The sequence below is a fragment of the Brassica oleracea genome, chromosome C2 (genome assembly GCF_000695525.1).
Source record: "Brassica oleracea var. oleracea cultivar TO1000 chromosome C2, BOL, whole genome shotgun sequence".
In the NCBI taxonomy this organism is placed as follows: Eukaryota; Viridiplantae; Streptophyta; class Magnoliopsida; order Brassicales; family Brassicaceae; genus Brassica; species Brassica oleracea.
The window spans coordinates 44,824,091-44,834,558 of NC_027749.1; the positions used below are offsets into that span (position 1 = coordinate 44,824,091).

Consider the following 10,468-nt stretch of genomic DNA (forward strand, 5'->3'; position numbering starts at 1 on the left):
AAAAATGGAATATCTCCATTTTTATGCTATGGCGGCTTAAGGGCAGAAGGGGAAAAGCGTAAACCGACCTTGGAGCCAGTATATAAGGAGTCCTAGGCGAGAGTCATGGAAGGGGGACTTTTCACAGCAAACTTAGCACTTAGAGCAATTTTAGGCAATTTTCCGTTTTTGTTATTCGAGCTGCGACTCAATTAGGTTCTTGCCGTCTTAGGGTTTTAGAACTAGGAATCTCGCCGACAGTTCTCGTAGCCCAGGCACTTACCTTGTTGTAAACGCTCAAACGCAGATTCGGAATAAGAACTAACTATCTTGCTCTCTTTTTCGATTTCTTATTTTATTACTGTTCTCATTTCGTGTTCTGATTGCTTGGCGTGTGGTATTAGCAGATATCTGGGACCTCTGGGAAATTAGGGTTTTCCTAGTTTCCTTATTTAACCGGAAATCGACAGTGCGAATTTCGGTTCCCACAGTAAAAACACCTATAAACCATGGATGAAAATGGGTCAAATCCATGGTCTATCACATATCTGCTTAGAAAACCACACTGCACTCCCTCTGAAAATAGAAGTATTGTAGTATCTTGTTCTCTGAACATGTACCCAACTGTAGACTCTCATGATCACACATAGAAGAACCTGTAAGAGTCGATTCCCTTCAACCCTTCTGCAACACCCTTCAAGCTGACTAAGAATACCATCTGAACAGCCATGAAACACTCATATCATTCAAGGTTCTAAGGCGTCTCCAAGTTCCAAGAATTCCATGAGATACCGAGTTGAAATAACCACATATATTAGAACACCACCTACAACTGATATACCATGTAGAGATAACCCAAGAACACCGTAAAATCCCTCACTGAATCTTCAGACAATCCCATCCAAAACCAGTGCGAAACCCCTTGTGTTCCACTATGCTTTCAGTTCCAATAACATGCAGAATATGAAGATATTCGAAACTCCATAGCATATAGTCACACACGCCTTGTGACTGTCACACACTCCTTGTGACTGCAGATCGTAGACAGCTCTGAAACCTCTATTTCTTGTGCTAGCAGCATGCCACCATCTTCTCTTGTGAGTACCCGAAGTCCTTCTCACACAGTAGCAGATTCTTGCACCCGTGGAGAACTTTAGAGAAACCCTGATTTCAAAACTAGAAACCATCTCAACCGATTCAACTAACTTGTGAATCCTTCATCCACAAACTTGTGCAGCTGCAGCGAAGAACGTTCAACAGTTTTTCTTCCTATCTTGTAAACCAAAAATCTCTTTCACCTGATCTTGATCTCGGTGTATCCTGTGATGTTTTATTCTGATTAGGGTAAAACCACGTGACCACAGCTTCCATTAACCTTGCGATTCTTCTTTCTCACTAGGAAGCTTCTTCATATGTCTCTCCTTCTCGAGATGTGGAATCCGTGAATCAATGAACATGTGCTCCGATACAACTTGTAGAGTTCAATCGCAGCTCTAACAAGACTTTGTTGGGGGATTCAAAGCTATGGTATCGGTAGCTCCTAATCCAGGGTCCCTTGATCTTTCCCATTGATTCAATCCTTGTTCATGACTCAAGAATTTTCCACTCAGTTCACGGCTGCACAGCTACATCTGGAGTGGATCCAGGATCCACAACATCCACTATGAAGTATCGGAAAACACCTCCGATGTGGTTTACAAGATCATCATTCTCTCTTTCCTGGGTATACAAACCCTAGAGAGTATAAAAGAGATAATACAAGAGAAGTACATTGCTAAGAGCTGATTCTAGAATACATATCTATATCTAGCTTACTCTATCTCTCCAAGAGACGCCATGAAAACATTCTCTGGATGTTTGAGGCTCTTGCTTCCCAGAGACTTGGATTGTGCTTAAAGATCCCTGTCGCGATCTATCCTTCTTTGTATTGTTAGTACTTGACCTAATGGACTTCTTCGATTAGGCTCATAGATTGTCCGCGCGTTACTTGTCCAAGTTGCTCTAGCCGATGAACAATTCCGATGGATAAAACCTCACATAACGTTAAGTGGGCCTCCATGATGGTCATCTCCGTGGCCATTCCAGGACAGATCCTACAGCCTCCAGCGAATGACAAAAATTCGAAATGCTGACCCTTGTAGCCTATAGGGTTAACAATAAACCTCTCGGGGATAAACTCGTTAGGGTTTGTCCAACAATTGGGTCACGTCCTCGATCCTTGTAGCCTATACGTGCGTAAGTGTTGCAATCTCGATCATTGTGTTTTTGGGAATGTTATAGCCTATTACTTTGATATCAGACATGGTCTCTCTTGGGAGTAAGAGAGGAGCTGGTGGGTGTAATCTAAATGTTTATTGGATCACAAGTTCACGTGATTTTTTCTTTATTGTCACCAAGGGTTACTCGGATCTCTTGTTGGATTTCCTTCAACACTTTTGGATGTATTGTTAGCTCTATCATGGCCCATATCATGGTGATGGCTCCTGCATTCACTCCTGCTAAAGACACATCCTGATCATATAAACAAACATATATTAGTTAATTAACATTTCAAGTTATACAAGTCTTATAATATTGTAAGATATCTAAAAAAATAGAAAAAAATGGAAGATTATTTTACTCGCGGACATAACTCCTTTTAGATGATCATAGGTGACTTTAACCGAACTGTACTTTGCTTTGTTTATTGATCATATTCAACATAACACTAATGATGTCTGAATGATCTTCAGGTTGTCCGGGCTTCAAATGATCATCGATCACATGTTGAAAGAAGTTACTAAGTCTGGCAAAGGCTTTGTGCAAGTCCGAGTGTTGGCCAGAGATCCTGTCTATAACCCACCCAAGGCCCGCAGGGAAGAAGTCAGTGAACGCGAATGAGCCAAGATTGGTCTCTCAGACTCGAGCACAAGCTCTTCAACTTTGTCCATGTCGACAAATCACACTCGTGGAAGTTCTGTCCAAAAGCGAGTCTACATATGATACTCGCGGTTAGAGAGAAAAGAGATTTTCTCAAATCCACCAAAATTTTGTGTCTCAGCTGATTTCGAGAGTTTCTTGACGAGCAATTTTTCTCTATATACCTAAATGCTTTTAGTTTTCGAGCTGAAGAGCTCGAGCATCGCAAGCTTCCTCATCTCTCTCCAATCATCACCGTACTGAGCAAAGCCAATGTCCTTTGTAGTTGCAAGAGAACAACTTGGTCGCAGCTAGCTTTGGTCTGGTACAAGTCTCGAGATCATGAGTCTTGAGAACTTCTTCAGCTGCTTCTCTTGTGGTAAACACATCCACGGGGACCACGCCAAATCGAAGAAACACCACGCTCTGATACTTTTGAGAGAGTGTATGAAATGATCTATGAAGAGATTTTCCAACTTTGGTGACGGTTTCCGATGATCGGAAGACCTATATGTAAGAGATGTATTGCACTTATAATTACAGTGACGATAGACGTCAGTTTATATACAGAGACAAGACTTGTAGACGAAGTCAAGTATAAACAGAATGTTCCTAAAACAGAGTATTCGATATCAATGAGATTATCTTCGTATATTCTCTTATATACCCCCTCAAGATGGAGGAGGATGTTGTACTCCAATCTTGCTTCGAAGTTCCATGAATCGAGCTCGAGTTAGCGGCTTTGTTAGGGCGTCTGCTAGTTGATCGCGTGTATTGACATGAGAAACCCGGAGAGCTCCCTTCTGAACTTGATTTCGTACAAAATGATAATCGATGGCGATATGCTTCATGCGGGAGTGAAAAAGTGGATTCGCACAGAGAAATGTCGCGCCAACATTATCACAGTAGACAACCGGTGGTGATAGAATAGTGATGCCAAGTTCAGACAGGAGGTTGCAGATCCAGCTGAGTTCCGATGCAGTATTAGCTACTGCCCGATATTCTGCTTCGGTAGACGACCGGGCCACTCCGTTTTGCTTCTTGGATGTCCAAGAGATGGGATGACGACCGAGATAAACAATATAGGAGTTGGTGGAGACGTAATCATCTGAGTCTCCTGCCCAGTCCGCATCCGAGTAAGCATGGAGGACCAGTTTGTTTGACACGGAGAAGAATATGCCATGTGTTGGTGTTCCAGCAAGGTACCGTAGGATTCTCTTCGCAGCTTGGCAGTGGTCTTCGGTGGGTATATGCATGAACTGAGATAACTTGTTGACCGCATATGCGATGTCTAAGCGAGTGAATTGGAGATATTGAAGACTCCCGATCAAGCGTCTGTATTTTGTCGGGTCAGTGAGGGCTGTGCCAGAACGTAAGTGTAACTTTGGTGAGGACGCCATGGGAGTGGTTACTGGTTTTGCGTAGGACATATCGTACTTGTGGAGAAGATCAAGCACATATTTCCGTTGCGAGAGATGCAGACCCTTCGGTGTACGGTGAGCCTCGATACCGAGAAAGTAATTCAAGTCTTCTGCGTCTTTGACTGAGAACCTTTCGGCAAGTAGAGCAAGAACGTGAGATAAGCCAGCAGTAGTGTTACCAGTGATGAGGATGTCGTCGACGTAAATGAGAAGATAGATGATCTTCGAGCCACGGCGAAGAATGAATAGAGATGTATCAGCCAGTGAGTTGATGAAGCCAAGATTGATGAGGAAGTTGCTAAGTTCATTGTACCACGCGCGTGGAGCTTGCTTAAGGCCATAAACCGCTTTATTGAGTTTGCAAACGAAGTCTGGTCGGTCTGTGTCCACGAAGCCGGGTGGTTGATCCATGTAAACCTCCTCGGTGAGAGTTCCTTGCAGGAATGCGTTGTTGACGTCGAGTTGCTGTATGGGCCATGAGTAACTGACAGCAATGTCGAGCACAAGACGAAGTGTAGTGGCTTTGATGACCGGACTGAACGTTTCCGTGTAGTCGCGACCATACTCTTGATTGTATCCTTTTGCAACAAGACGAGATTTGCAGCAGCGAGGAGTACCATCTGAGTTGAACTTGTTCTTGTACAACCACCTGCATCCCACTACATTGTACTCTGGTTTCCGCGGGACTAAGTCATAGGTGCCGTTGCGTACAAACGCGTCTATCTCAGTTGACATGGAGCCTCGCCAACGCTTGTCTTTGAGGGCTTGAGTGAGCGTGTTTGGTTCAGCGGGGACACCATATGAGAGAGCAGCAGAGTAGTTGTACTTGGAGTTTGGCTTTGTGATTTGATTCTTCCTTCTTGTGACCATAGGATGTGTATTTGGGGGCGGAGCAGGCACAGGCGTGAGTGAGCGTGTAGCTGGTGTTGGTGTTGGTGATGCTTGGTGTTGCTCAGGCGTTGAAGAAGAGGCTGAAGCTACATTTGGAGACGCCGGAACAGAGGATTGTGAGCCCGCGGACTGCTCTGCACTAGCACTGTTATCGTTAGTAAGACTATGCAAAATCGAAGAAGAATTTACCTGTTCTGGCAGGGAAAGAGCTGAGTTCGAGATTCCCGTTTGCTGTACGAGTGGTGGTGTAGGGTTTGAAGAGTTGGTCGTTGGGATAGGTTTGGGTAATGGTATGAATATGACAGGGGGTGATGTGTTTGTGGGTGGAGAGATATTTTCTTGAGGTTTTGGTTGAGTCGAAGTCATGGTTTTGAAAGGAAACATTCTTTCGTCGAAACGAACATGTCTCGATACGTAGATTCGACCAGTATGTGGTTGCAGGCAGAGGTATGCACTCTGGGTTGGGGAGTAGCCGATGAAGACACACGGTGTGGATCTGTCTTCGAGCTTGTGAGCAGTGTAAGGTCTCAACCAGGGGAAACAAAGAGAGCCAAAGACCCTGAGCTTGCTGTAGTTAGGTTGAGTCCCAAAGAGCTTGTGAAAGGGTGAATCCATGTCGAGGACTGCAGTGGGTTGGCGATTGATCAGGTAGGTGGCGACAGCAAAGGCATAAGTCCAGTAAGACTTGGGCATTGAAGCATGAGTGAGTAGGGTGAGGCCTGTCTCAACCACATGTCGATGTTTTCTCTCAGATATGCCGTTATGCTCCGGTGTATGTGGTGGGGAGGTTAGGTGAGAGATACCAGCGTCTGAAAGTAGTTGACGAAGCGCTAGAAACTCGCCACCGTTATCAGAAAATAAGGTTACAATCTTGAGAGAGAAGTGGTTTTCGACCAGAGCTTTGAAGGTCTTGAATACTTCTTTTACTTGAGACTTGAGTTTCAGAGGATACATCCAAGTGTAGCGGCTGTAGTGGTCTACAAGTACAAGGTAATACTTGTAATTATCAATGGAGACAAGAGGGGAACTCCATAGATCAGTGAATATATATTGGAGTGGTCGGGAAGAAGAGATGGTTGTTTGGTGAAAAGGCAATTTGTGAGTTTTATTGATAGCACAATCTGAGCATAGAGAGTTTTGGGTTACAGACTGCGAACATGGTAAAGAAAATTTGGAAATAATGGACTTAAGTATAGATGCCGAGGGATGGCCGAGACGAAAGTGCCAATCCGAGGGCGTTATTTGTGGTTTGGAAGAGACGAAAAAGGAGTGAAGGGTAGAAGGTTTGGCTGGCCACTTGTACAGCTCATCCTTGGTCTTGCCTTGGATTAACGGGATTCCCGAGCTGAGATCCTTCACCTGAAAAGAAGCAGGGAAAAATTCAACCGAAACCTTGTTAGCATTACATAGACGATAAACAGATATGAGATTCTTTTTAATGTTTGGAACACAAAGAACATCATTTAAACGCAAGTTGCGTGTAGAAGAAGGCAGAGAAATGGAACCGGTATGAGTGATAGACAGACCGGACCCGTCGCCTATGAGAACTGAATCATCACCGAGATAGGGTTGGTGTAGAGACAAGTTCTGGAGGTCGCTGGTCAGGTGGTGAGTGGCGCCTGAGTCCATGAGCCAGGCATTGGTAGGATGTTGAGCTGCAACCGCCATGTTAGCTCGTGGTTGCCAGGGGCGAAAAGGAGAGGTTCCAACGTTTGTATAGTGCGGAGACATTTGAGTGCAGCGTCTGGCGCTGTGACCAAACACTCCGCATAGCTGACATTTGCCTTGATAGCCTTTGGTAGGGCGCGCGTCTTGTTTCTGCGAGGGGTAAGTGTTGGGTTTGGAGTTTACGTTCCAGGTGGGGTTGTTTCCTCTGTAGTTCTGCGACTGGTGTTGCTTGGGACGAGCAGAGACAATATTCGCAGTCATCGGAATAGGGTTCAACGGTGGAGTAGCGACAGCAAGGAGTTTGGCTTCTTTGTTGATCAGCTTCTCATGTATCTCTACAATTGAGGGAGTTGTGTCTCGTCCCTCGATTTGCTCTGTAACTGACTTGTACTCCTCAGGAAGTCCATCGATTATGTACTCAATCTTGTCTTCGTGCTCCAGCGGCTTTCCTAGCAGTCCAAGCTGATCGAATCTAGTTGTGAGGCCTCTCATGTACTCGTCGATGCTTTTGTCACCTTTTGTGAAGTGCTTCAATTGGAGACGGAGTTGTTGAATGTGACCACGGCTTGGGGTTGCGTAAGTGGCACTGAGTGATTTCCAAACATCACGAGCGGATTTGGTGTTTGTGATCAACGCTTGGATGGGTGGAGAGAGAGTACCGACGAGACCACTGTAGATTAGGCGATCTTGGCGACGCCATTTGGTAAAGTCAGGGTTGACTGTCGTTTCTCCATTAGTGATGATTGTTTCATCTGGTGCGGGAGTCGTGCCGTCGATGTGTCCAGCGAGGTCGTAGCCTTCAAGCAGGGCATGGATTTGCATGCTCCACGTCATGTAGTTCGTGGAGGTTAGTTTTGTGATGTTGACCATGTTGAGGTTGAGCAGTGGTTGTGTCTGATCAATTATTTCTGCGTTGGTAGCCATGGTTGGGAGAGATAGAGCAGATCGAGAGAAAGGAAGAAGAAAAAGAGATTGGAGCCGTGGACGGCTGGAAAAAAAAAATTAGGGTTATCGGATGGCTCTTGATACCATGTAAGAGATGTATTGCACTTATAATTACAGTGACGATAGACGTCAGTTTATATACAGAGACAAGACTTGTAGACGAAGTCAAGTATAAACAGAATGTTCCTAAAACAGAGTATTCGATATCAATGAGATTATCTTCGTATATTCTCTTATACTATATAGGTTCTAAGGGGAAGCTTGAGAAAAATCGACATTCTTGATCTGATCCTTATTCTTTTTTTTTTTTTTGTAACTGATCTGATCCTTATTCTTTTTCTTCATGTTTTTGTTGTGTGTTGTTTTTAGGTTGGTTTGTGTTATGAGTGAAGAATATTTAAGTTTTTTTTTTGTCAATAGTGAAGAATATTAAGGTAACCTAAGTTATTAGAAGGATTAGAACATCCTTATTGAGAGTATCTAATTAAAAGTTTTCAAAATGTTAAAAAGTATAAATATTATAATTTATTAGGTTTCTCAACCCAAAATATCTCATTTGAAATATTTTGGTAAGATTTTCCATAATTTTGAGATATCTCCAATTCAATAACGTTTATTATATATACATACTAGGGATTGGCCCGCCCTACAGGCGGGTGAGTTTATAATGAAATTATTTTATATTAAAATTATTTTAATTTTATAGAACACTTGAAATTTCGAATGTTTTAATGTTTGTTTTGAAGTAGTTTAATTGTTGTGTATTAAACATTGTGTGTGTTGTTGTTTCATTTTTACCTGATATTGTATATTATGGTGGAGCTCAGTTGTTTTGTTCTGTAGTGAAGCAATGTTTGCATTTGTTTGTGTTGTGCAGTGATGATGTTTTTAGTTAATAGGTTTAATGTGGTATAGGGAGGAATGTTTATATAACTTTGTATATGTTTTGGCATTTATTGTTTAGCAAGGAACTTGTCGATATAGCTTTATGAAACTTGGTTATGTGAGAGTGATTGTGTATATTTTATTGCGTAGTTATGTGGTTCTGGTTGGGTAGTTACTGAGTTGCGTGAGAGTTTGTGGGATGTAACTGGCTTGTGTATGTTCCGATCATTTGTAAAGTCTGACACAATTATTAGAGGATATGTATATGAGCAATAATAAGAAAGCCGTTTTGATTACATCCCACACAATTATTGTGGGATGTAACTGGTTTGTGTATGTTCCGATCATTTGTAAAGTCTGACACAATTATTAGAGGATATGTATATGAGAAATAATAGGAAAACCGTTTTGTTTGTATATAAATACTTGAACAAAACACCTACGAACAATTGTTCTAGTTATGTATGAATATATAAGAGTGATGGAATAACTTTGCTAGAGGATTAAAGTATTTATTAACCTGCTGTATGTGGAGATTTTTTTTTGTGCGTAGCTAAGGAGGATGACATGTACCTTTCTGGTACTCGTAATGTAGTTTATATGTAGCATGTCAATTGTCATGCATATGCAGATCACGTTAATCCATATTCTACTTAATGTTCAAAATTTAATTGTGCTTTGTTAGTAATGGAGGATCAGGATCTTATTATTTTATTAGTCCAAATAACAGTGGAGGTTGACATTTTGAAGGAAAAAAAAAAGAAAAACAAAACAAATAGCTATAAGCTTGGAAGTACTCAGATTTCATACTGTTTGGAAATGTAATTTAAAAACTAATGCAACTTAAACGCACTCATGTCCTGTAACTTAATCTCCCCTTGTGCTTTGGATGTTACTCACACTGTGCCTACTTGCCAGAACACCCATCTTCATTCACAATTTCCTCCTCAATTGTCTCCCTTCCATCAACATAGGTGTGACTTGAAGCTGTGGCCTCACCTTCTCCACCTTTAACATCATCATTTTCCACAGTCACCATTTTTCACGGGAGTGATCTTAAGTACTTCACCACTACGCAACAGGTTTCCATCAAAAACACTTGGGCATAGATTTGAGTGTATGAGAAGACAGCACATAAATATTTAAGACATGTAAAGATTTTGAAACCTCCCGTAAGCATCACTTTAAAAGAAAATAAAGGTACATTATTAGCTTATACATTTTTATGCTCATGGGGATCATCATGCGTTGTGTACTCTTAGTCACTTCATTGATCATGCGTTGTGTACTCTTAGTCGCTTCATTTTAAGTAGTCCTAATGCCCTTTACGTGCCCAACAATATCTATTGGAAAACATTTACGCTAAGCTAGTAAGTGAGAAATCAAATAAATGTTATCAAAATTATTGGATTTTGGATTTAAATTTGACCTCGTAAATGAGTGTTTGTGTTGGCTAGTTCCATGTAATCCGGTGTACACTTATTGATGCTGAATCAACGTCTATGAGAAAAATAGATTACTCAAATAAAATGTTACTCGCATAAAGGAAAAGGTCAAACCAAATGTTGAAACTAACTAATAAGTAGAACGCACCTTCGCCCGTCAAAAAGCAACATACTAATGCTACATCGAGAGTAAAAGCTCTGGTAGAGTACATATATAGGAGAACCCTGAAGCTAAAAGAAGTACATGAATCTCTTCTGGTGTCAATGGTGAGCCTCCTCTGTTTCTTAGCTCTCCATCTCTGAACCGTGAGTCTTAGCCTCTTCCTTGCCAAATCA

General features: G+C 42.0%; 1 pseudogene; it reads right to left on the reverse strand.

Annotated features, from left to right (window-relative positions):
* LOC106324346 overlaps positions 1-3,388 on the reverse strand; it is a 17,899-nt pseudogene extending 14,511 nt beyond the window's left edge.
* Positions 3,389-10,468: the final 7,080 nt, after the last annotated feature.